General features: G+C 50.1%; 1 long non-coding RNA gene across 1 annotated transcript in view; it reads left to right on the plus strand.

Moving 5' to 3' along the window:
- The first annotated feature begins 19202 nt into the window (after positions 1-19202).
- LOC142293868 (uncharacterized) overlaps positions 19203-27521 on the plus strand; it is a 90507-nt gene continuing 82188 nt past the window's right edge. Inside the window, exon 1 of the long non-coding RNA XR_012751296.1 lies at positions 19203-19283. This is a non-coding gene — a long non-coding RNA (uncharacterized LOC142293868). The remainder of the gene's footprint in view (positions 19284-27521) is intronic.

Raw genomic sequence — 27521 nt, forward strand, 5'->3', positions numbered from 1 at the left:
TGTAGATTTACCAGGGGACCGGTGTTCACTCCTTTCCTCACCCAGAATGGGGCATCACACCGCTGGATGGGGTGCAATGTCCTGTGGCGACGGAAGCCTCAGGGGCGCCACATGCCCACGTAGCGTATTTTCATGCAGTTATGCCGCGGTCTGCACCGCAGCATAACTGCATGCGTCCTGCGTCCCCAGCACAATCTATGAAGATTGTGCCTAATCCATGCCCATGTGGCGTATTAGAGTGCAGTGCTTCAGCTGCTGCCGAAGCGCTGCGTTCTAAAAAGTGACATGTCACTTCTTTCGTGCGTTTTGCATGCAGCCTCCGCTCTGTCTATGGGAGAGGCTCCATCCAGAGCGCATGAAATCGGCTTTTCAGTACGCACTGTTTCTGCAGCGATTTGAAGCGCACATGTGCTGTTCAAATCTCTGCAGAAATTTCTGCATGGACAGAACGAAATGTGCACACATAGCCTAACAGTACAATTCTGCCGCCCGGCCGCTTTGTCCAAATAGACGCTCCTGAGTGTCGGTACCAAATGCACCTTCTTAAGGCGTTTGAAAATGGAGCTGCCGCTACTTCCCCTGGCAACGTCATGGGAAATAATGTCACCGGAAATGACGTATTTGTGAAACGCAAATGCGTTCCACGCGGCCGCTCGCTACACTTGAACATGGCGCCGCCGCATCTTCCCCTAGTGACGTCATAGGAAGTGACCTCATCGGATGTGACGTATTGTGAAACGCAAATGCGCTCCTCATGAGAAAACAATATGAACTGCAAAGTATCGTCTGGAGTGCAAGTGCGTTCCAATATTCACTGACCGCTGCAAACAACACAATACAAAAAAACGGTATGGCCTAGAGCATAAAAGCTCTTCATTTATAATAAACCAGGAGTATATATTGATAAAATACTCTGAGCTGCTGCAGAATGCCCACTCCTCCATAGCCCATACACAAAGTGCTAGTTTGTTAATGAGTCCATAAATAGGATGCAATCCATGAACGCGGTGTAATCCCCCCGTCCTATAGTGCTAAAAACATCTACATCCGACAACATACAGCCATAAGTCAAATATCAGCCTTTTCATATGATACTGAATACGTTCTTATCATGGAGCCTCCCAAAACTCAGCAGTCCCCAAGAGGACAGCAAAAATACGGTTACAATAATTGTGTAAAGAACACCTGAAATTTATATGATGCCATACAACAGATGGATCCATATGTACTACACGTTTGTAATACAACCAACACATTATAAAGCCAAGCTCCCAGGAAGGAAGGGAAAGGAATAGGGCAATTCGGCCAATTCCCGCCTCTAATGCCTGCTTTACACGCTTCAATAAATCTTTCAATCCGTCGTCGGGGTCAAGTTGTAAGTGACGCACATCCTGCATCGTTCGTGACGTATTTGCGTGTGACATCTACGTGCAATCAAGATTGAACGAAAATACGGTGATCGCATACACGTCGTTTATTCCTCATACATTGGACGTTTTGTTGCACGAACCTAGTGAATTGTAACGTGTGACATCCCTCATACGATTTTGGTGTCTGATGCTATGTGCGCAGGTGTGCGCTCTGCACCGCAGCTTAAAAAAGGTCTGCTTCAGAGCGCAGCTGAAAAGCTGCGTTCTGAAGCGCCTCACAATGTCTGTCATGCACTAATCTCTGTCAGTCCGTCACTATCTCTGTCCCTCTCTCTCTGTCCATGTCAGTCTATCCCCCTCTCTCATACTCACCGATCCCCGATCCCCATCTCTGCACGGCATTCACACTGCTCCGGCGGCTTTTACTGTTTTGAAAAAGCCGGCCGCCCATCAAACAGTCTCGTATTCCCTGCTTTCCCCGCCCACCGGCGCCTATGATTGGTTACAGTGAGACACGCCCCCACGCTGAGTGACAGGTGTCTCACTGCACCCAATCACAGCAGCCGGTGGGCGTGTCTATACTGTGCAGTGAAATAAATAATTAAATAATTAAAAAAAACGGCGTGCGGTCCCCCCCAATTTTAAAACCAGCCAGATAAAGCCATACGGCTGAAGGCTGGTATTCTCAGGATGGAGAGCTCCACGTTATGGGGAGCCCCCCAGCCTAACAATATCAGCCAACAGCCGCCCAGAATTGCCGCATACATTATATGCGACAGTTCTGGGACTGTACCCGGCTCTTCCCGATTTGCCCTGGTGCGTTGGCAAATCGGGGTAATAAGGAGTTATTGGCAGCCCATAGCTGCCAATAAGTCCTAGATTAATCATGGCAGGCGTCTATGAGACACCCTCCATGATTAATCTGTAAATTACAGTAAATAAACACACACAGCCGAAAAAATCCTTTTATTATAAATAAAAAACACAAACATATACCCTGGTTCACCACTTTAATCAGCCCCAAAAAGCCCTCCTTGTCCGGCGTAATCCAGGATGGTCCAGCGTCGCATCCAGCGCTGCTGCATGGAGGTGACCGGAGCTGCAGCAGACACAGCCGCTCCGGTCACCTCCACACAGCAAATGAAGGCAATAGCGCGATCAGCTGAGCTGTCACTGAGGTTACCCGCTGTCACTGGATCCAGCGGTGGATGCAGCGGTGGCCGCGGGTAAGCTTAGTGACAGCTCAGCTGATCGCGCTACTCACCTCAGTTGCTGCGTGGAGGTGAGAGGAGCAGCGGTGAGTAGCGCGATCAGCTGAGCGGTCACTGAGCTTACCCGCGGCCACCGCTGCATCCACCTCTGGATCCAGTGACAGCGGGTAACCTCAGTGACAGCTCAGCTGATTGCGCGGCTGTCTTAATTTGCTGTGTGGAGGTGACCGGAGCGACGGTGTATTCTGCAGCTCCGGTCACCTCCATGCAGCACAGCTGGACGCGACGCTGGACCATCCTGGATTACGCCGGACAAGGAGGGCTTTTTGGGGCTGATTAAAGTGGTGAACCAGGGTATATGTTTGTGTTTTTTATTTCTAATAAAGGATTTTTCGGGTGTGTGTGTTTATTTACTGTAATTTACAGATTAATCATGGAAGGAATCTCGGGGAGATGCCTGACATGATTAATCTAGGACTTATTGGCAGCTATGGGCTGTCAATAACTCCTTATTACCCCGATTTGCCAACGCACCAGGGCAAATCAGGAAGAGCCGGGTACAGTCCCAGAACTGTCGCATATAATGTATGCGGCAATTCTGGGCGGCTGTTGGCTGATATTGTTAGGCTGGGGGGCTCCCCATAACGTGGAGCTCTCCATCCTGAGAATACCAGCCTTCAGCCGTATGGCTTTATCTGGCTGGTTTTAAAATTGGGGGGAACCGCACGCCGTTTTTTTAAATTATTTAATTATTTATTTCACTGCACAGTATAGACACGCCCACCGGCTGCTGTGATTGGGTGCAGTGTGACACCTGTCACTCAGCGTGGGGGCGTGTCTCACTGTAACCAATCATAGGCGCCGGTGGGCGGGGAAAGCAGGGAATACGAGATTGTTTAATGGGCGGCCGGCTTTTTCAAAACAGTAAAAGCCGCCGGAGCAGTGTGAATGCCGTGCAGAGCCGGGGATCGGTGAGTATGAGAGAGGGCTGCTCAATTCAGTTACTCAGGGGATTAGCGGTCACCGGTGAATCCTTCACAGGTGACCGCTAATCAGGACGCGACACAGACAGAGCCGCAGCATGACAATGAAGTCGGGTGAGGTTCACCCGAGTTCATTCTGACAGTGCGGTGTTACGAACCGGCGCCGCCATAGCCGCAAACATCCTGCTGCGGTTCCTTTTGCGCCCAGGCGCCGGCTGCCGTTCTTGGCCGTGCCTCGGGTCGTTCAGTTGGCTGTTCCTTCCACCACGTTTAAGTTTGGAGAGGCGGCTAGTGCGCATGCGTGCGCTGATTTACCCCAGCCAGAGTTTAAGCCCGGTGTTTTGCCTGGTGAGCATGCTCAGCCTGATTGTGTTATGTCTGAGACTAAGTCCTCAGTTCAGGCTACTGAGCATGCTCCCACAATTAACCCTAACAGCCTCTTTGCACAGGTACTTGGACTTCGTGCTGTGTCTAAGTGCTGGGATGTGCCTACTGAGCATGCTCAAACTGATAGTCTGCTTTCTGAGCCTGTTGCTCAGGCTACTGGGCATGCTCAGGCACTTAGTGCACCAGAGGCTAGGTCCGGTAAGGACCTCACTGAGCATGTCCGTGAGGTGGCAGGCCCTGATAGGGCAGAGGGTGTCAGGTGTCCTGATGACGTGGCAACTCCGGACTGGCTCGCAGAGGCCCGCCCCTATGATCTGGCACCTCAGTATTGGTCGTCAGACGATGACTGGTGAAGTGTTTGGGGCGTGGCTGCCATGAGGTCATCAATGACGTGGCGGTTCCGGATAGGTCGCATGTGACGTCACTGATGACATGGCACTCTGCTATTGGACCTTGGTGGTTCCACCCTGGGTTTGGGGTGGACCCAGGTTATAAAAGGGGCTGGAGACAACATGGAGGTGCGCAGTCTTCACATTTGCTCAGTCAGAGCACACCTCCATGTTAGAGCCTCATTGCGGCATAAGCCTATGTTGGGAAGCGGTAGGTAGGGTTAGGCGAACGGTGCCTGTCACGCCAAGATTCGTGGCTCGGCACATCAGGGTCAGGCGCCGTGCTTCCCTCCTGCCGTTCCAGTCTTGCTATAGCAGCCCAGTGGCGTTAACTGGGCTGCGGCTGCTGTGCTTCCTGTCCGATTGTGCCCCCTACGCACACGGACAACACACCTGTTGCGCCACCTGTCTGATTGTGCCCCCTACGCACACGGACAACGCACCTGCTGCGCCACCTGTCCGATTGTGCCCCCTACGCACACGGACAACGCACGTGCTGCGCCACCTGTCCGGTTGTGCCCCCTACGCGCACGGACAGCGTACTCCAGGACCCCTGTGGAGTTAACAGGGTGTTCCTTATTTTCCTCGGCTTCCCGGTCAACGCTACTGGTGTACCCATCTGGCCTGACGTGTCCTACACACACGTGGCCAGTCGAGAGGTGGCCGGAAACGCTAATCGGAGGACCGCTCGGCCTGACGTGTCCTACACACGTGGCCGACAGGGTGCTTTCGTGGCGGTCTTCCGGTCAGCGCTACCTGGTTACCACCCGGCCTGACGTGTTTCCTGCACACGTGGTTGGTGTAGCGCTAGGTGCACCAAAACGCTAATCGGGTTGTCGTCCGGTCTGACGTGTCCCAACACACGTGACCGGTTCCCAGAGTTCCTGGGTTATCTCAGAGCCATCCAGCTCTATAGTCTCCGCCTAACCCTCAGGTGCCTGCAGCTCCATTGTCATCTGGAGCACGGTGGGCCCCGACTGGCGATTAGGATATATACCCCCTGGTCCTAATCTGCCGGTCCCCCCGTAACATGCGGCTCTGTCTGTGTCTGCTGTCATCTGCCATTCACCGCTGCTACATGGCTGTCTGTGTCTGCTGTCAGCGGCCATGTAGCAGAGCTGAATGGCAGATGACATAGTAAAACCGCATCCCTACACATCACACACGCTTGGCAAGTCAATAAATAAAAAAAAAAGGGTGCCCAATGCATACGTCACAGAACACATGATCTAAAGGATCGCACACAAAATTGATCAATTTAACATAGACTACTAACGCACGTGTGACAGCAAATGAACGACCTACGTGCAATCTCATTCAATCGCATATGCGACCTGGGCGTGTCACATCGCATACGAGATCGCACACCTAATTGTAAGGTGTAAAGCTGGCTTAACCCTAAAGCACTTTACTTTCTTTGTATTTTTTGTGTGTTGTTGTTTTTTGAATATCTGTTTTTAAATGAATTTAATAAAATATCTTTTTAGGGATTTTTTTCTTATAGGATTTTTCTGGTGTCGTCGCAGTGAAATATTCTCCATTCCTGGAATGCAGTTTTATGTGTAACATAGCTGCGGTGTGGGAACAATCTCCGACAGTGGGAAAGTACAAAGGGATTTTGTTTTTATTCTTTCCCAGGCACCATGTTCCTACATTATAGGAACATGGAGGGAGGATCGCCTGATCCTGAAGATCAATCGCAGTGATTGGAATCACCCGATCACTGTTGTTGCCAGCTGTTCATGATGGTTCAGCCTTCCCGCCTCCTCCTAATTTCCTAAATTATAACCTATATGTATCAAATATCAAAACCATTTACTATTGATGTACCTATAGAAAGGGAGCCTACAATGTGCCTGCTCCACTACACGGGAATAAGGGATGACTCTTATTGTATAGAATCAGATAATGATAAGATAATATATTATAAACTATTATGAAGAGGAGAAACCCTCTTGTAATAATCTGACATTTCAGCTCTGACTTCATAACGGGCTTTTCTGCAGATCGAGGAGTGGGGGCATTTCGATTTATTGACTGGCCGAAGTAAATGACCTGTCAGTGCTCAACCCCTTCCGGAAAGGTCGATACGGTGCGTCAATCACTCGTTTACAGTTTTGTTCTTTTGTAGGACGATCCTGATGTGAGGTGAGATATATATGGGGATATCTAGAAATAAAGATGGTGTACTTGACTGTATCTTACGGGTATGTGTGGCATTCACAGGGCGCAACGGATTTCTCTTCTCTGAATTTCCCCGTTTGCTGGACACAATCGAGCCGCAGCCTGGTGAGGAGTGTCAATTTTTCTGGATGATTGAAAACGTCGTCTCCATGGAAAAAAGTGTCAAGAGAACCATATCCCAGCACCTGGAGATGAGAAGAAGATGCTTGGGGTGAAGGAAACTTCATTATAGCAACATGAGGCGGCTATAATACACCGTGTGCAGAATTATTAGGTAAGTTGTATTTTAGAGGATTTTTTATTATTATTGATCAACAACTATGTTCTCAATCAACCCAAAAGACTCATAAATATCAAAGCTTAATATTTTTGGAAGTTGGAGTGAGGTTTTTTTAGATTTGGCTATCTTAGAAGGATATCTGTTTGTGCAGGTAACTATTACTGTGCAGACTTATTAGGCAACTTAATAAAAACCAAATCTATTCTCATCTCACTTGTTTATTTTCACCAGGTAAACCAATATAACTGCACAAAAGTTCTGACATGCAAAAACAAAACCCCAAATAATTAGTGCCCTTTCTTTATGATGACATTCAGCCTACATCCATAAATTCTGTCAGTTGCTCTGTTTACGATCAACATTGCGTGCAGCAGCCACCACAGCCTCCCAGACACTGTTCCGAGAGGTGTACTGTTTTCGCTCTCTCTAGATCTCACATTTTATGAGGGACCACAGGTTCTCGGGTTCAGATCAGGTGAATAAGGGGGCCATGTCATTATCTTTTCATCTTTTAGACCTTTACTGGCCAGCCACACTGTGGAGTAGTTGATGCATGTGATGGAGCATTGTCCTCCATGAAAATTATGTTTTTTCCCTTCACCATGACAGCGCCACTAGAGAGATAGGTCTGCCCATCTTAGGACAGCAAACCCACTGAAATAAAAAAAAGGCGGCTACTCTCTCCCACCTCAGTTTCGGTTTCCTGTCCCAGGATGGGAGACCCAGAAGAGCTGTAGCGCGGCCACAGTGAAGGCGCAAGTTCCTAGGGCTGAGTAGAGCTGGAGGATTGTGGGCGCCATGACCTCAGCACTGGATGCGTCCTCTTGGGGGTTCTCCTCGGTGAGGGCAAAAGATGGGGAAAGCGCTCCTGGCACAAGCGGTCCTGATTCGGTTGCTAGAGCCACCACTTCCTCCCCGGTCTTGCATCCCTGCTCGGCGCCCGGTGGCTGTCCCAGCAGGTGGGATGCACGTCATCGATTCAGGATTAACGGAGGAAAGCGTGCCTATAATGCGGTCTTGCTCTGGCGCCCGGCGGCTGTCCCAGCAAGTGGGATGCACGGCAGCAATTTGGGATTAGCGGAGGTCAGCAAACCTATAAAGCGGTCTTGGTTCGGCGCTCAACGGCTGTCCCTGCCAGAGCCGCTGCTTCCTCCCCGGATTGTGTCCCTGCTCAGCGCCCGGCGGCTACCCCAGCTGGTGGACACGCGGCGGCGGCTTCCTCCAGAGGAAAAAAAAAAAAAACTTCAGCCCTGGAGGCATCCCGGGGTTTTTTCCCTTGTAGGATGGGACGCAAGGGTGGACTTTTCCCCTGTGTGTCTGGCATGCTTCTTCGGCATCTGGTGACTGTCCCTGCAGTGCATGCTTCAGATTAGGTCTTCAGGCTGTGTCCCTGCTCGGCGCCCGGCGGCGATCCCTGCAACTGAACATGCTGGACAACGGAGTTCCCTGCTGCAGTCAAGTTCCAGGTACTGGAGGGGATGTGACGTCACCTGAAACCAGAAGTCACCTCTGCACATGTGCAGTAGCAGCAAGATGGCGCTGCCCACCGCTTCTGCCTCCCTAAGATGCAAGTGCAGTATGAGAGATTCTCTGCTCATGCCCTTCCTCCAGGAATACCGTGGAGGAACATCAGTAGACGCCTGAGCAACTGCAGCTGCAGAAGCGGTTGCAGCACCTAGAACAGGGTGGTGGTCACTGCAGTGATGGGCGGCTTGACTAGAGGTCGATGGATTCACGCAGGAGTCCCCATCAGATCACTCCGGTACCGTATATGACTGCAGAGGGTAGGTACTTCCGTTTATATTCCCATCAATGGAAGCTAGAAGACGATATAAGGTACCTGTATCCAGAGAACGGTAGCTGTAGAGGCTCCGGACCTGGCCTCTAGTCTTAAGAAAGTAAGAACAGCGGAAGCCAGGGAGTTCCTAAAGGGGGTATCTCTGCTGGTTATTCCAAGTTCCTCCAGCAAACCCCATAGATAGCAAGGGTGCTTCACGCTGCCAGAGACCTCAGATTCCGTCTCATGTACCTCTTCATCTATTCAGCTTTATCTCCTGACTAAGATGTGGGGACAGGGCGTGCCTTCCGACAGCCGATGTTAACCACCTGAGTGAAGGCTAGCAGATCCACAAGGGTCTGGGTAGGCGAACGGACCAGAATCTCTAGAGGATCTCCTGTTCAGAGGACTGAAAGATATATAAGGCGACGTTCCTTCCTGTCCATGAAAAAGTTATCAAATTAGTGAAAAAGCAGTGACATGACCTGTTCAGAGGGCTTACCCTCCCTCTTTATTAAAAAGTAATATCCCATCAAGAGGAGGATTCTTCCTATGCAATCTTTATTCTACAATCAATGTGGCGGTAGAGGGCAAGGCATATGCGGGAGACTGAGCAAATTTTTCTTTTCTTTGGCACAAGTACATCTGTCTTGCCTCTTTGGCACTTCATATCCGGGCGGTGGACAATGTAAGGGCTGACTTCCTGAGCAGGAATCCTGTATGTCAGGGAGAATGATGCCTGCACGAAGAGGTCTTCCGGCAGATAGTGCAGCTTGGGGGTCACCGACTATGGACCTTTTGCCACCCGAGCCAACAAAAAGGTTGGTCAGTTCTGCTCCCTCAACCCGCAAGACAGGCTCTGGGCAGTGGACGTCTTTCAATTATCTCGGGGCTCCGGTCTCATTTTTGCCTTCCCACCCCTGATTTGACCTTGGCAGTTCTGAGGTAGGCCCGGGAGGATAATGCACGGTTTCTGCTGATAAGCCCCCCTTTGACCCAGGACGGCTTGGTTTTCTGGGTACTATAGATGTCAGCGTCAGATCCTTGGTTACTCCCGGAGAGACACGATCTCCTCTCCCAGGGCCCTCTACTTCATTCTTAACTTCCGGGCCTTCATTGACGGCCTGGAATTTGAGCAGCAACTGTTAGAGGGTCAGGGGTTTTCCTGTAGTCTGGCTTCCACTCTCCTGCAGAGTAGGGAGCCAGCTTACACCAAGATATACTCCAGAGTATGCAGACTGTTCTTGTCCTTTTCCAGGAAGAGTCCATTGGGCGAGCCTCCGGTGGGGGACATTCTGGAGTTCCTTCAGAAGGGGCAGAAGATAGGACTCTCAGTCAGCTCTTTGAAAGTCCAGGTATCAGCCCCAGGGGTGTTATATAACTCAGACTTAGCTGGTAATTGGTGGGTTAAGCGGTTTATTTCATTATGTTATAGGGCAAGTCCTCTTCCCTGTTTAACATTTCTTCCATGGGATCTCACTCTGGTTCTGGACTCCTTAACAGTGCCCCCGTTTGAGCCCCTGACTGGTGCTTCTATTCAATTAAATTCCTGGCATTTTAAGTTGCTCTGTTGGTGGCCCTAACATCAGCTAGACGAGTCAGCGACCTTCAGGCCCTCTCTATGAACCCCCCTATATGCAGTTTTTAGAAAAAAATATAAAAAATTGAAATGGCAGCTCTTCACAAGACAGAGCTTTTTAGGTCCGATCCTGAACTCTTGTTCCCAGCCTTGCCTCAGGAGAGGGTGTCTTTGGTGAGGACGTGAGTCTCCTCGGTCTTCTCAGACCCAGGTCTCACTCTATGACGCCATGTCTCTGTTGGGGTCTTTGGTGGAATGCATCCTGCGGTTCCCTGGGCACCCTTCCATACTGATGCACTTTTAGGGGAGGTGTTGAGGGCACAAAGACAATTACAAGCGGGTTTAGATAAACACATCTCTCTTTCTTCCCGAGTTCTTCTTCCCTACGCTGCTGGTACAGGTTCGAAATCAGTTGTCCGGGGTCCGTTGGTCACTCCTAGTTTTTGGGGCATCCTCACAACAGATGCCAGCACACTGGGTTTGGGGACCCTTTGAAGTATCAGGTAGTTCAGGGAGCCTGGAGTCCTCAGGAAGGTGGAAGCTCCTCAGCTTTCGGGAGCTATGCGCAATTGGGATGGCTCTGCACTCTTTCCCCATTTAATGGGAAGGCACGTGAGGGTGCTCTCGGACAACAGGGAGGCATTTTCATACGTCTATCACCAAGGAGGCACAAGTCTCCCTTATGGGGATGTTTCACGAGTTTTTCCCTGGCACAAGTTCCTTTTTTCCCTCACCGTACTTCTTATCCAGGAGGTGGACAATGTCATAACTGACTTCCTGAGCTGGAGTTATGTGCGTCAGGGAGAATGGTGTCTTCACAAGGAAGTATTCAACCAGATAGTGCATCCTTTGTGGTCCCCGATTATAGGCCTCTTGCCACGAGGTCCAACAGCAAAGTGGACCGGGTTCTCTTAACTCTCACGACCATGGGCGGTGGATACTGCTAGATTATGGGGAGCAGGTCTCATTTACACCTTTCCGCACTTGATTGCCCCAACGTTTTTAAAAAAAAAAAAGAGACCAAGGAAGGCAGAGCAAGGCAGTAGGCCTGGGAGTTGAGCTTCACTCCATCCTCAACCTGAAAAGGTCCCACAAGCTCATCTTTGATGATACCAGCTCCTACCAGTACCCCACCTCCACCTTGCTGGCGTCTGAGTCGGAGTGGAGCTCTCTGCCCTTTACTGATCCAGCCTCTGGTCCATCCATCTGGCCCATCAAGAGTCACTCTCATTTCCTCAGTTCATAAAATCTTTGAAAAATCAGTCTTAAGATATTTCTTGGCTCAGTCTTGACATTTTATCTTATGTTTCTTGTTCAAAGGTGGTCGTTTTTCAGCCTTCCTTGGCCATGTCCCTGAGTATGGCACACCTTGTGCTCTTTGATACTAAAGTAACGTTGCAGCTCTGAAATATGGCCAAACTGGAGGCAAATGGCATCTTGGCAGCTTCACGCTTGATTTTCCTCAATTCATGGGCAGTTATTTTGTGCCTTTTTTGACAACACGCTTCTTGCGACCCTCTTGGCTATTTGCCATGAAACGCTTGATTGTTCGGTGATCACGCTTCAAAAGTTTGGAAATTTCAAGACTGCTGCATCCCTCTGCAAGACATCTCACAATTTTGGACTTTTCAGAGCCCGTCAAAGCTCTCTTCAGACCCATTTTGCCAAAGGAAAAGAAGTTGCTTAATAATTAGGCACACCTTATATAGGGTGTTGATGTCATTACACCACACCCCTGCTCATTACAGAGATGCACATCACCTGATTTACTTAATTGGTAGTTGGCTCTCAAGCCTATACAGCTTGGAGTAGGACGACATGTATAAAAAGTATCACGTGATCAAAATACTCATTTGCCTAATAATTCTGCACACAGTGTACATAGCACGGCTTCCTTTACAACAGCCGGGATGGGATATATCTCAGATCCAGGAGGGACAACCCCTTAGATGCCAAAGTCAATAGAGACCGAGGTATCTAAACATTTAGACATTCCCTTGTCATAAAGGGAAAATTGCCATGGTAAAGGGTCAAAATTGAATTTAAATTTTAATTTGTGTTATTCTTAAGTTACATCACAAGCTGAGATATCCAGAAATGGAAAATAATTACATTTCTAAATACAGCTCTAAATGTGACAGGAGTATAACTGCACAATGTATGTGAGGGAAAGTAATGAAAAACTACTGTCATAAGGAGGTTATTGCAGGCATCGCCTACTGTCAGGGCGGTGTCAAGATCTGTGGAGACTACAGATTCTGGCACTCTGCTTGCTAATATCTTTGATGTCTGTGATCAGCGCAGGGAGATGTGGACATCGACCCACAGGCTTAGACAGGCTAGTAAGAGTGAAGCTGGGTTCACACATAGCGACAACGACGTCACTGTTACGTCACCATTTTTTGTGACAGAACAGCGACCTTGAAAGTCGCTGTTATGATCGCTGCTTAGCTGTCAAACACAGCAGACGCAGCAGCGATCATAACGACACGCGTCGCTGTGCTACATGTGCAGAGAGCAGGGAGCCCCGCACACTGCTTAGCGCTGGCTCCCTGCACTCCTAGCTACAGTACACATCGGGTTAATTACCCGATGTGTACTGCAGCTACATGTGCAAGGAGCTGCGCACACTGCTTAGCGCTGGCTCCGTGCACTCCTAGCTACAGTACACATCGGGTTAATTACCCGATGTGTACTGCAGCTACATGTGCAGGGAGCTGGCAGCGAGAGCGGCGGACGCTGGTAACGAAGGTAAATATCAGGTAACCAGGGAAAGGTCTTCCATTGGTTACCCGATGTTTACCCTGGTTACAGCTTACCGCAGGCTGCCAGACGCCGGCTCCTGCTCCCTGCTCGCTTCATTTCGTCTCTCTCTCGCTGTCACACACAGCGATGTGTGCGTCACAGGGGGAGAGCGCAGAACAAAAAATGAAGATGGACATTAAGCAACGACCGGCGACCTCACAGCAGGGGCCAGGTCGTTGCCGGATGTCACACACAGCGACGGGACATCGCTGCTACGTCACAGAAAATGGTGACGTAGCAGCGACGTCGTTGTCGTCGCCGCTGTGTGTGACACCACCTTTTAATCTCTGTTGGTCTGTTTGTTAACCTCTGATAACATGCTGTGCGGGAGACAGTCATGTTCACTCCCCTCCTATGTATGCTGGCTTGGCTATCCCATTAATGTCAGCTATAGCTTTTTTTACACTGATCTGGTGAAGTGTTATGATCCAAACTTACTAGTAGTTGTGGTATTACCTTTTGTTGCTGCATTCCTTCACTTGCTTTTTTTCCTTACTCTCTTACTGTTTATTCCTGTGCACTTGCAGTATGTCTCAGTTTTGGTTTTCCCTTCTTTGTCACGGGGTTCTTAATGTCCCTCCCCCTAATCTGTGCCCGAGGTATTGCACCTCAGCCATCCCCAACTGGCATTTTTCCGAGCCAATGGTCAGTCCTATGGCCAAGTGTTCAAGATGGCCCTCCCTAGTGGTGCTGAAAATGGCAATGTCATCCAGATAATCACAGGCAAAGTCCTGACATTGTTGCAACAGTTGATCCACCAGTCTCTGAAAGGTAGTGGGGGCATTTTTTTTTTTTTTCATCCCGAAGGGCGTTCCCAGTAACTCAAATAGTCCACAGGGAGTAATGAAGGCGAGCGCTCCCAAACATCCTCCGTTAGGGGTATCTGCCGGTACCCCTTGCTCATGTCTAGCGGGGTTACAAATGGGGTACGAGCTAGCCGACCCAATAGATCATTAATTCTGGGCATTGTTTAATCTCCTATAATTGACGCAAAACCGTGTTGTAGCAGCCTTTCTGGGGACCAGAATGACAGGAGAGGCCCAGGGGTTGTAAGATGACTGAATAACCCCAAGTTGTTTCATCTCATCCAGTTTGTTCTTTATCATGCCTTGAACAGCCTCTGGGACCCGTTGTCTGGCTGGTGAAAGTAGTCCGTCCTGGCTTTGAGGAGAAAGCGAAAGCCCTTCGTCTTAGTACAGAGAAAATATCTTCCTTTTGTACATCCGATAAATGTGAGTCCAGGGGCACTTTTTTTAGGGATCCTCCCACTTGGGCAATCTGAAGAAGATCGAGAAAATACTCGTCCTCAGAGTTATCACTAGGGGGGTAGCAGACGGCTAGAACAGGCAGAGATCGATCATGGTATTCTTTCAGCTTATTGATTTTGACCTCTAGGGTCCAGCGCAATGATGTAGTTAGCATCATTAATTTTCCTGACAACCTGATAAGGGCCTTCCCACATTGCTTGAAGCTTGTTGGCAGGGGAAGCAATAATCATGAGCACCTGTTGTCCTTCTATAGATTCCCCGGGTCATGCCTTTACGGTCATACCAGGTCTTGTCTGGACTGGGCCATTCCTTGGTGTTCTTTAGCCAAGGTAGCTAGCTGGGCGAGACAGTCTCGGAACTCTAGGACATAGGGAAGGACAGGCACTCCCGTGTCTGAGATATCTCCCTCCCAGTGTTCCTTCTGAAGAGCAAGAGGCTCACGGACCTTCCGTCCAAACAGTAGTTCAAAGAGTGAGAACCCTGTGGACTCCTGGGAAACCTCCCAATAGGCGAAGAGTAGACGTGGCAGGTATTCCTTTTCAAAGTTAGCAAAAGCCCGAGCATATTTTTTAGGGTTCCATTAAAGCATTCACATAGTCCATAGGTCTGCAGGTGGTATGGGGTGGTGCGACTGGCTCGAACGCCACAGGTATGCAAGAGAGACTGGACCAGGTAGATATACTGAATCCCTTGAGCCAACAATATTTCACTGGAGAACCCTACCGGGTAAAGATAGTAACATAACAAAAGCCTCGGCTACCTTTACGGTTGTAATATTGGACAGGGCCACGGCTTCAGGATACCGTGGGGCATAGTCCACTACTGTCAGGATGTATTTTTTCCCTGACCGGCTTGGGTGGGCCAGATGTCCTATAAAGTCCACAGCTACATGTTGAAATGGTTCTTCAATTATGGGCAGGTATTGCAGAGATAGCTTGTGTCAGGATTCGGTATGCCGCATTCGCTGGCACACATTGCCGGTGCAAGATGCCAGTCCAGTAAAAACTTTGGGTGAGTCTCTTCTCAGTCCTTTCCCTCCCTTGATGCCCACCCAGGGGGATGTCATGGGCCATTTGGAGTAGCTGTGCCCTGTGCTTCTGGGGGACAATGAGTTGCCCCGTTACCGTATCAGGGATGTCCTTGCCTCTGTCTTTAGTTACACTATAGTACAATCCCTTTTCACGGTGACGCTCTCCCCATTATCACCCACATGCCCAGTTTCTGCCCTTAGCCTAGAGTTTCCAAGGTAGTGTCACCCTCTGTTTCTTTTATAAACTCTATCCCAAGACTCTCCCAATGTAGTAGCAGGGGACGGATTGCTTACCGACTCTGATGGGGGTCGTGGTGGTTGCGCTGCCTCAAGTAAGAGAGAGTGCACAACATGCACCAGACGAGGTGGGGGTGCATGGGGATTCCTTCGAGTCCTTGCTGCAGGACAACCCTATTGCAAGTGTCCAGGTTGCCCGCACTTATAACATCTCCTCTTGGCAGTGGCGTAGCAAAGGGGGAGCGGAGGTGGCGGTCCGCCCCGGGCGGCACGTGTCAGGAGGGCGGCATTTTGGCCACTCGCCTTCAGTTCTGCTGCTCCCGGGCCGAGTTCCGGGGACCGGAGTCCTCAGCAGGATACTGTGGCTGCTGTCTCTTTAAGGCATGCAGACCACAGTGTCCTTCTGGATTGAGCTTCATCTGTGGGCGGAGCTACCGCCCGGCATCCTGCTCTGTCCAACAGAGATGAAAGAGTGCCAGCCAGCAACCCCCAGCTGGCCTCCGGCGCTGTGTAGCCCCCCTCTCATTCGTGTCCGAGCGGTAAGTTCTACCCCCCTCCCCCCCTTGATCTGTCCCCACCTCAGGAGCTGCGTGTGCGGGCCCCCAGGAGCCGCTTGTGTCGGTGCAGGCTCAGCTCTGCTACATCTGCCCTGTACTTGGTGCAGGCACAGCTCTGTTACATCTGCCCTGTGCTTGGTGCAGGCACAGCTCTGCTACATCTGCCCTGTGCTTGGTGTAGGCTCAGCTCTGCTACATCTGCCCTGTGCTTGGTGTAGGCTCAGCTCTGCTACATCTGCCCTGTGCTTGGTGTAGGCTCAGCTCTGCTACATCTGCCCTGTGCTTGGTGCAGGCTCAGCTCTGCTACATCTGCCCTGTGCTTGGTGCAGCCTCCGCTCTGCTACATCTGCCCTGTGTCTGGTGCAGGCTCAGTTCTGCTACATCTGCCCTGTGTCTGGTGCAGGCTCAGCTCTGCTACATCTGCCCTGTGTCTGGTGCAGGCTCAGCTCTGCTACATCTGCCCTGTGTCTGGTGCAGGCTCAGCTCTGCTACATCTGCCCTGTGTCTGGTGCAGGCTCAGCTCTGCTACATCTGCCCTGTGTCTGGTACAGGCTCAGCTCCGCTACATCTGCCCTGTGCTTGATGCAGGCTCAGCTCCGCTACATCTGCCCTGTGCTTGGTGCAGGCTCAGCTCCGCTACATCTGCCCTGTGCTTGGTGCAGTCTCAGCTCCACTACATCTGCCCTGTGCTTGGTGCAGGCTCAGCTCCGCTACATCTGCCCTGTGCTTGGTGCAGGCTCAGCTCTGCTACATCTGCCCTGTGCTTGGTGCAGGCTCAGCTCTGCTACATCTGCCCTGTGCTTGGTGCAGACTCAGCTCCGCTACATCTGCCCTGTGCTTGGTGCAGGCTCAGCTCCTCTACATCTGCCCTGTGCTTGGTGCAGGCTCAGCTCCGCTACATCTTCCCTGTGCTTGGTGCAGGCTCAGCTCCTCTACATCTGCCCTGTGCTTGGTGCAGGCTCAGCTCTGCTATATCTTCCCTGTGCTTGGTGCAGGCTCAGCTCTGCTACATCTGCCCTGTGCTTGGTGCAGACTCAGCTCCGCTACATCTGCCCTGTGCTTGGTGCAGGCTCAGCTCCTCTACATCTGCCCTGTGCTTGGTGCAGGCTCAGCTCTGCTATATCTTCCCTGTGCTTGGTGCAGGCTCAGCTCCTCTACTAATGCCCTGTGCTTGGTGCAGGCTCAGCTCCTCTACATCTGCCCTGTGCTTGGTGCAGCCTCAGCTCTGCTGCATCTGCCCTGTGCTTGGTGCAGCCTCAGCTCTGCAGCAGCCGCGTGTGCGGGCCCCCAAAAGCCACGTATGTGTCTATATGTGCAGCAGAGGTGTGTGTGTATGTATGTATGCAGTAGAGCTGTGTGTGTCTGTCTGTATGTAGCAGAGTTGTATGTGTCTGTATGTATGCTGCAGAGTTTTATGTGTCTGTATGTATGCAGCAGAGCTGTGTGTGTGTGTATAATAGGCCTACATGTGTGTAAAAAGGTGAAAGTCTAGGACTAATAGCAGCAGTCTACAATTAGATCTTTGATTGTAGTTCCATGAAAAATAAATATTTTGATGGTTTTCCAAATTTTTGAAAATTTCTGGATTATCAACGGCCAACGGAGGGGGGCGGCAAATTTGACGACCGCAGCGGGCGGCAAAAGCAGTAGCTACGCCACTGCCTCTTGGTGATTCCCTCAGGGCGTGGTCGGAACTGTTGTGGCCCAGGATTGTGAGAAGTGGTTGTTTTCGGCCTGTGGCTGGTTGGAGGGGCAGATATAACTGGAGGGGGCCGGTGTGCAGGAGCAGGCTGTGATTTATTGTCCAGAAGCCTCATCCATTGCAGTCGGATAGTAAGGGCCTCATCAGCCAGTGCTGCAACTCAATCTAATGTGCACAGTGTGCGCTCTCTGACTCATTCGCGTACTTCTGAGGGGCACTTGTAAAGAAATTGTTCTATAAGGAACATCTCCCATACTGAAGGCGTTTTTCACTTCTAGCCATCTCCAACATGCCTGGGGCATCTTATGGGCATTTATCCTAAACAATCCCCCTGAGGTGCATGGGAGATCCCGGAAATGTACCCAATGTGACGCTGGGGTGATAGCATTCCAGGATAGTCCGTTTCACAATGTAGTCCTTTGTGCTAAAGCGATCTCGTTGGGGGTCACGGAATTTGTGACGCACATCCAGCTGCTTTAGCGATGTTGTTGTGTGTGACACCTATGCGATTTTGTCGCAAAAACGTTCAAAAGCGCTCATCGGTGACATGCCCCCCTCTTCCCAATTATCGTTGCTGCTTCAGTAACGATGTTGTTTGTCGTTCCTGCGGCAGCACACATTGCTATGTGTGACGATGCTGGAAAGACACATCACCTTACCTGCGTCCACCGGAAAAGGAGGAAGGAAGGAGGTGGGTGGGATGTTCGGCCGCTCATCTCCTCCCCTCCTTTTCTATTGGGCGGCGATTCAGTGACGCTGCTGTGACGCTGAACGAACCGCCCCCTTAGAAAGGAGGCGGTTCGCCGGTCACAGCGACGTCGCTGTACAGGTATGTGCGTGTGACGCTGCCATAGCGATAAGGTTCGCTACGGCAGCGATCACCACATATCGTTACAACGACGGGGGCGGGTGCTATTGCACGCGACATCGCTAGCAATTGCTAGCGATGTCGCAGCGTGTAAAGCGGCCTTTAGTCTATGTTTCCATCACACTCCTGCCCCTTTCTTTCCTGGGGTGAGGTAACAGATTAGAACTAGTCAGGAGAATAGTAAGGCTTTGGACTCCAGTGTATCCACCTCCAGGGGTAATCCAGAAGTCAGGGATAGCCTAAGGTCCCCTAGCTTGAGGGACAGTATAGAATCCCCTCGCTATCCTGCAGTCACATTGTGACAGTTACAAAATGGGTAATGTGCAGTTATACCATGTAACATAATATTCACATGAGGAGCACAGGCTTGGGGCTACGCGTAATGAAGAGTTTAAGTATGTGCTTGTGGTGAAAAACAATGCCTTCAATATGGCCTCAACAGTGTTAAAAAGAGTTTAAGATTTCACCGCATGATGTAACTTTACACTATGTTTGAGCCTTGTACACAGGTTAGTCCCCATTCTACATTCAAACTAGAAAATCAGTAATTAAGGTTTTCTTCTTCCAGACGAACCCATGGAAAATAGATGCTGGCGTCATATCTGCGGTTCATCGCTCCACAGTTACTTCTAGGGTAACCTCCTCGGCATGGAAAGGTTGGTAGCAGAAAACATGTCATCAATGTAGTGCTCACTGTACAGTCTTCAGATAAATGTGGAGGAATCTCTGTCAAGTGTGTCTGTGCCGGAGCAGGAGACTGGTCCATACACAACTACTGTGTCCTTGAGAACTATTTTAGGCCGCACCGGCTGCTAGTCATTTTTATAGTTGTCAATGCAGTAATTATCGGATTGTAGAGATGTCATTAGATACTGACCCCTTGTTTTTGACCGGAGTGGATTCCACATAATGAAATCTCTCTGATCTCCAGGAATAAAATTTTGTTATGATACTGATGTAAGAGTGATGAAGTGTTCCAAAAATGGTTTCATTGGGGGACACAGACAGTGGGTATTATGGTGTCTCCAGGGGAGGCGTGACACTAGATTGAAAAAGTGTTAGCTCCTCCTCCCACAGCATATACCCTAGCTAGGCAGGAAACTAGATCAGTTTTTTCTAGTGTCAGCAGGGAGGCTGACATGTCTGGCCTGAGCTCTACAAGTGTCTTAGGCCAGCTTATTTTGATTTTATTTTTACTTTTTATTTTGTTTCTATTCATTCTATTTTTGATATGGGGCAATACCAGGGTGCCCTGCCACCCCCGTTCCCCCCGTGTACGGGCAGAGGAAACCTGGCGTGCACAAGCCGTCAGTCTTCCCTCACGCCCAAGTGGTCGGGTCTGCGTACCCCCGCAGGCTCCCTGGAAGCACCTCACACCAAGGTAGCTCCAGAGGGCTAAGAGCCGAGGACCTGCTTCAGCCTTGAGCCGAAGATGTGTCCCTGAGATCCCCGCATCCATCACCAACGCGTCTTCAGACGGAGCCAGGAGCAGGTAGGGAGACGACGAGTCATCTGTCCCCTGCATCCAAACCGCTGCCTGGGAAGGCGCCGGTGGGCCGATGCAGGCCGTGATCCCGGGGAGCATCATTAATTTAGCCCCCAGCTTCGGCCTGCATTCTAGCAACGCCCCCTCTCACTGCTCTGGAAGCTACTCCCTAACTCAGGAGCAGCTCCTTTCCGATTGGCCGTCATGCTTAGTCCCAGCCCTGAGACCAATCAGTCTCCGGGGGCCGTCTCCTCCATGCTGCCAGGAACACTGGACGCCATTTTCCACTTGGGGAGCAGACTCTGGTGAGATCGCCTCGCCTTGGCTCTGCACTTCTGCAGCACTATATACCGCTCTGCTCACCGGTATATCGCTGTCTCTCTAGCGGTGTGTGCCTGCTGGCTAGCGGTGTATATCAGCTATTAGCGGTATATACTTTCTCTGCCTGCAGGTATATGCCGACTGACAGTATATGCCATTTTGCTATCGGTATATACCGGCTCTGCATAGCAGTCACTTTATAATACTGCTAGTGGCTCCTCACTCATACTAACAGCGGCATATCCCTATATAGGGCTGTAGGACTCTGTTGCTGACATGCGTAACCGCAAGGGTGATAAACCTTCCCAGGCGTCTTCTACGGACCTGTACTATGCTTGTACCACCTGTGAACGCTCGTTTTCTAATGGCCGAAGCTATCCACTATGCCGGGGCTGCGATGCCCCTACTACCGTGTCACAACAGACCCAGTTGCCAGACCAGGAGGCCGCGCAGGCTTTGGATTCTGCCCCGGCCACCGGCCAGGCAGCACCCCCGTCTGATGACGTTCTTCCTGCATGGGCTCTTCTAATGTCTAAAAGGATAGATGACCTTGTCACTCAGATATCCCAAACCTCAGGCAGCCTTCCTCCGGCTCAGCTCCCTCAGAGGAGCCCGCCTGCTTCGTCTGGTCCTTCTTCCCCAGAACGTAAAAAGGCTGCTTCCAAGAGGCGCCATTGCGGCCTCTTCCGACTCGGACGATGGTCAGTCTGACCCGGGCTCTGTGACCTTTAGTAGTCACGATTCCCAAGACTCTGATTCTGATGTCCCTTCCAAGTCTAGGCATATAGAAGACACACTAATTTCAGCTGTCAATCACTCTTTGTCGATTTCTGATCAGCCTCCGGACCCGACTTCTCAGTCTGCAATCAAGCCGGCCAATAAGCCTCCAAAGTCCTTTGCCCAGGATCCGCTTTTTCGTCAAATCGTGTCTAAATGGTGGGATCACCCTGATAGAAGGTTTAATAAAAAACCTTTCACTTCATTCGCTTATCCTTTTCCATCTGAAATGGTTAAGACCTGTCAGTACCCCCCGTTGTGGACCCGCCAGTCTCCAGGCTGTCTAAACACACGGTTATGTCCGTTACAGACAGCGCGTCTCTCAAGAACTCGTCCGACCGCGCAGTTGATGCTGCGGTCAAATCTATTTTCCAGGCTTCGGGCTCCTCTCTTCGCCCCCTGTTTGCCTTGACATGGGTCGCGAGAGCTATGGGTGTGTGGAGTAAGAACCTACGCAGGATGCTTCGCTCTTGTAATATTCCTCCGGAGGCTTTTGAGATCCTTGATTTGATCTCCCTAGCCTCTAATTATTTTCTTCACGGCTCCCTAGATGCAGCTGGTTTGTCAGCCCTAACGGCAGCCAATGCTGTTTTTGCCTGCAGAGTCCTGTGGCTAAAGATATGGAACGTGGACAGTGCCTAGCATGACGCCAGGTATCCCTCAGATCCGACTCCTGTTGGAGGGCGGCTTCTGCTTTTTCGGGATATCTAGCCGCCATGGAACCGGAAGAATTCCTAGCCTCCATAGATGCTTATTAACACATTCCCATATGTGTATCCCATCAACGGTTCCTTCGTTTTGCCGTAGGACACCGTCATTACCAATTCAGGGCCCTCCCCTTTGGACTGGCCACTGCGCCTCGGGTCTTCACAAAGGTCATGGCGGCTGTCATGTCTATTTTGCACCCCAGAGGCGTTCTGGTCGTTCCCTATTTGGACGACCTATTTGTCAAGGGGAGCTTTCCTCAAGTTTGCTCAGAAAGCGTGCAGATATGCTTCGACACGCTGTCAAGGCTAGGGTGGCTTATCAACTTCAACAAGTCATCCCTCATTCCTAGTCAGCGCATCACCTTTTTAGGTTTGCTGATAGACACGGCTCAGTCCCGGGTTTTTCTTCCAGAAGACAAGAGGTCTTCCCTCATCTGGGCCGCCCAATCCCTCTGCTCCCGCCGTCACACATCTCTTCGGAATGGGATGAGAGTGTTAGGCAAGATGGTGGCAGTCATAGAAGCCGTGTCCTTTGCCCAATTCCATCTGCGCCCTCTACAACTGGATCTTTTATCCTTCTGGGACAAGAATCCAGCTTCTCTAGACCGGTCAGTCCGCTTATCTCGGACTGCGCTCCACTCCCTCGTCTGGTGGACTCAAGCCTCATCCCTATCTCAAGGGAAGTCCTTCCGTCCTGTCCACTGGCAAGTAGTCACGACAGATGCCAGCCTCATAGACTGGGGAGCGGTGTTTCTCCACCACACTGTTCACGGACGCTGGTCTCCCTCCGAATGCTCCCTCAACATCAACGTTCTAGAGATCAGAGCCATATTTTTGGCCCTTCAGAACTTTCAGCCCTTGCTATTGGGTCTCCCTGTTCTGATCCAGTCAGACAATGCCACGGCTGTGGCTTACATCAACCGTCAGGGAGGAACTCGCAGCAGGGCAGCGATGAAAGAAGTATAATATAAGAATAGGAGGACTAGAGTCAAAAAGTGCCAATAAAGTGAATATATTTTATTAAATACAATAAAAAGATGTGCAAACAGCAAAAAAGAGGATAAAAACACATAGGGGTGTGAAGTGCATAATCAGGATCAAAGAAATGAACAGTAATCACAAATGGCCAGTTGGAGTAATACAAATCATGCAATGGGGCATTGTTAGAGCAGGCATAAACAATAAGATATGCAGATAAAGTGCATGTGCAATAATATATGTAGTACCTGCTCAAGCATACCAGGATTGATTAATGGGGCATGATACCATCCAATGAGTATTTACAAAACATTCAAAAACAAAGTGGCCAGTGCATTTTTAAAGTGCATTTTTTAAAGTGACTAATGCATGATCCCAAAAACACAAGAAAGAGGCTCCCCCGTACCCCACCAACGTACGTTTCGCCTAATGAGCGCCGTGCTCAAATTCGGCTTCCTCAGGGAGGGAGAAGGCAGCGCTATGCTCGTTGCAGTCCAGGGGTTTTTTATTATGGGGCGCGCATACACTTCCGCGCACGTCACATCCTGGAGTGACGCGCGCGCACGTCAGCAGCGTCCCGATGGGGGCGGGCCAGCCGTCAGGCGGCAACACGCACGCGCGGGAGCAGGGACGCGTCATCCCACTCCCGCGAGAGCGCGGCAACCAAGGTGACGGCGAGCACGCCCACACCAGGAAGGAACAGACGGGCCGCGCGTGCAGAGGAAAGTGACTAAGTAAACACAGGGCCACAAGGAGATACGCAGCCCAGATGATAACAGCAGTGATGTGAACAGTAAAAGGCATATAATATAAATAGAATCCAGTGTCTTCATATACTTGATGGTTATTAGGGACAGCGTATCCAAAAGGGTAGAAGGGTCCAGGAAGAGAGGAGTGCTTAATCCAAAAGAGGAATACTGGAAGAATATACATAAAAAAACATATGGATTAATGTACACATAAAAGTGTGCACGCCAGATGATGCAGCAAGACTGAGCATAGCATATAAAAAAGAGAGAGGGAAAGCACAAGAGAATAAAACATGATAAAAAATAGAAATAAATAAAAACACACAAACCCTAAAAATAATAAATGAAAATCAATCCTGGTGATACGGGAATTCAAGCACGTTTAGAGGAACGGAGCAAAACTCAGTGTCTCATTAAGTCCCTTTGGGACCAGCGTGTCCAGACGGTGGATCCAACGAGCCTCACATTGGGCAAGTATTTTTTTGAGATTCCCACCTCTGGACCCGCTGCTCACCATGTCAATGCCCCGCACCTCCAATAATGCAGAATTACAATTGTGGTGGATCTTGAAATGCCGGGGTAACGTTTTGAGCAGTGTGATGTCCGTGGCAGATTTTGCTGCCTCAATGTCACGGACATGCTCCCTGACCCTAATGCGGAGCTCACGGGAAGTGAGCCCCACATAGATCAGGGAGCATGGGCACACAGCAAAATATACCACATGTGTGGATCCACATGCTATATATTTCCTGATTTGAAATGTTTGTGCCCTGTCGGACGAGAAGAAAGTCGTGCATCGGACTACATTTCTGCAGGCCAAACAGTGGCCACACTTGTAGCAGCCCGTGATTGGACCTCTGGAGCCAAATGGATTACGGGCGGGAGGGACATAATGGCTAGCCACTAGGATGTCCCGTAGGTTTTTAGCCCGGCGGGCTGCAACCAATGGAGTATGTGGTAGGAAATCTGAGAGCACAGGATCCGATAGGAGCACCGGCCAGTGCTTATTTAGGATGCCTCTCATAGTGCTCCACTCATGGTTGAAGGTGCCAATAAAGCGTAGTTCAGGCTCTGGGGGACCCTGCCTGGGCTTATATGAGAGCAACTGAGGTCTAGGGGTGTTCCTAGCACGAAGGTAACCCTTTTTGATGGACCGATTGCTGTAGCCTCGGTCCCGGAAGCGGCGCTGGAGATCGGCAGACTGATTTTCAAAGGTGGTGTCTGACGAGCAAATCCGCCTCATCCTGAGGAACTGGCCAGTCGGCACGGCCCGGATGGTGGAGGGGGTATGTGCAGAGGAAGCATGCAGCAGTGCGTTGACTGACGTTTCTTTCCTGTGGACGTCGGTCTGGATGGTTCGTTCAGAACCGACTGAGATTTTAATGTCCAGAAAGTCAACGCAACTGCTGCTATGCTTATGCGTTAATTTGATGTTGAAGATGTTATTATTAAGTTCCCCCATAAATGTCTCAAGTTGCTCCACAGTGCCCTGCCAAAAAATCAAAATATCGTCGATATACCTTAGCCAGCACTGCACATGAGAGCCAGCCCCCGCACCATCGTCACCAAAGACCAACCTCTCCCAGAAACCCAGGAAGAGGTTGGCGTACGAAGGCGCGCAGGCCGCGCCCATCGCAGTGCCGCGCCCCTGAAGGTAATACCGATCGTTGAAAATAAAGAAATTATGAGTAAGGGCAAAGTGGAGCAATTCAAGAATAAAATCCCCCATCCTGCCGCATCGACTGTCCATCCCCAGGAAAAAACGGACTGCTGCCAGACCATCCGCATGTCGGATGCATGTATACAGACTCTCCACGTCGACAGTAACCAATAATACATCATGTTCCACAAAGATGCCGTCAATCCTGTTGAGGACGTCCGTCGTGTCCTTGACATACGAGGGGAGTGTCTCAACCAAAGGTTTAAGGTGAAAGTCAATTAATTTACAAATGGGTTCACACAACCCCTCGATGCCGGACACGATAGGACGCCCCGGAGGATTGACGGGATCTTTGTGGATTTTTGGCAAAAAATACAAAGTTGGAATTTTAGGTGTCTTATTGGAGAGTCCGTCATACATCCTCTGGTCTATAATGCCTTTCTCCAGCGCCGCCTCCAGAATATGGGTCAGTTCTTTAGAGTATGCAGCTAAGGGGCTACAAGTAAGCCTCGTGTAGGTATCCCTATCCCTCAGTTGCCTCATTGCCTCTTTTTCATATTTATCTACTGCCCAGATCACGACGTTGCCCCCCTTGTCCGCCGCTTTGATGATGACATCCTTATAGGAACGAAGTTCCTCTAATGCAGCCCGTTGTCTGTGTGTGAGGTTGTCCCTAGTCCTTCTGGTTGGAATTTTTTTGAAGTCACTAGTGACCAACCTCACAAATATATCCAGCGCTGGGCAGAGGGACAAGGGGGGGAATTTAGTAGATCTAGGCAGTAATGAGTCAGGAAACACACCTGTATTTGTGACTGTCTGTTCACGTAAGAGGTCCTCCAAAGCCCGAAGCGCCTCTCTTTCCACAGGGTCCATGGAACTGTCCACCTCCGTGCCTTTCTTATGATGGAAACGTTTAAGAAGTACCTTTCTGGCGAAGAGGTTAACGTCTTTTACCGCTGTGAAAAGATGGAAACCATTGGTCGGTGAAAAAGACAATCCCATTGAAAGGACCTCAATCTGGGCATCTGTGAGCACATGATCAGAAAGGTTAACAATTTGGAGATGGTTGTGGTTGTCAACATACTTGTAAGGTTTTTTCCATGTGGAGTGTTGTTTACGACGGTCTTTAACCCGGGCACCGACACTCTCATCCACATCAAGTGTGCCCCCAGATGCCTCAGACGAAGATCCTTCACCGGAAACCATGGAGCGTGCGGAAGGAGACTGGTCCCTGTATGGGGCCCTGGGCCGTGAGCCCCGACGTCCTCTGGAAAAACCAGAGTGCCATTTGTAGGCACTATGTGAGGCATAGTCTGCAGTGTCCCTATTAAATTTCCGAAGTTTGTAGTCCTTCGTCTCCTTCTCAATTTTAAAAAGCTCCCCCTCAATATCTTCATTAATTTTGGACAACTGCTCAGACGTACATTTCTCCTTAAGAGATTTTTCTAATGTCTCCAAATCAGATTCCATAGTTGTCAAGGACCGACTATTATGGTCTTTAAGTAGTGTCAAAAAACCTTTCGAGCAGGTCTGGGCCAGATCCTCCCACCTATCCCTGAAGTCGTCATCTTCAATGGGAAAGGACGGGAAGATCTGAACCCTCAGACCCCGAGGGACCATATCTTTTTCAATATATCTAATCAGAAGTGCCCGGTTCCATGACAACCGCAATCTTTTTTTGAGGAGGTCCCTGTATCTGGAGACAAGAATTTCTTGGGGGCACGTATCATCACCAGGTAGATTAGTGTCGCTGGATTTGCACAAAAGGTCGTCAAATCTATTATTCCACGCACGATCACGTGCTCTGAAGTCCAGGATGTGACGTGCGCGGAAGTGTATGCGCGCCCCATAATAAAAAACCCCTGGACTGCAACGAGCATAGCGCTGCCTTCTCCCTCCCTGAGGAAGCCGAATTTGAGCACGGCGCTCATTAGGCGAAACGTACGTTGGTGGGGTACGGGGGAGCCTCTTTCTTGTGTTTTTGGGATCATGCATTAGTCACTTTAAAAAATGCACTTTAAAAATGCACTGGCCACTTTGTTTTTGAATGTTTTGTAAATACTCATTGGATGGTATCATGCCCCATTAATCAATCCTGGTATGCTTGAGCAGGTACTACATATATTATTGCACATGCACTTTATCTGCATATCTTATTGTTTATGCCTGCTCTAACAATGCCCCATTGCATGATTTGTATTACTCCAACTGGCCAT

The sequence above is a fragment of the Anomaloglossus baeobatrachus genome, chromosome 1 (assembly GCF_048569485.1).
Source record: "Anomaloglossus baeobatrachus isolate aAnoBae1 chromosome 1, aAnoBae1.hap1, whole genome shotgun sequence".
Classification (NCBI taxonomy): Eukaryota; Metazoa; Chordata; class Amphibia; order Anura; family Aromobatidae; genus Anomaloglossus; species Anomaloglossus baeobatrachus.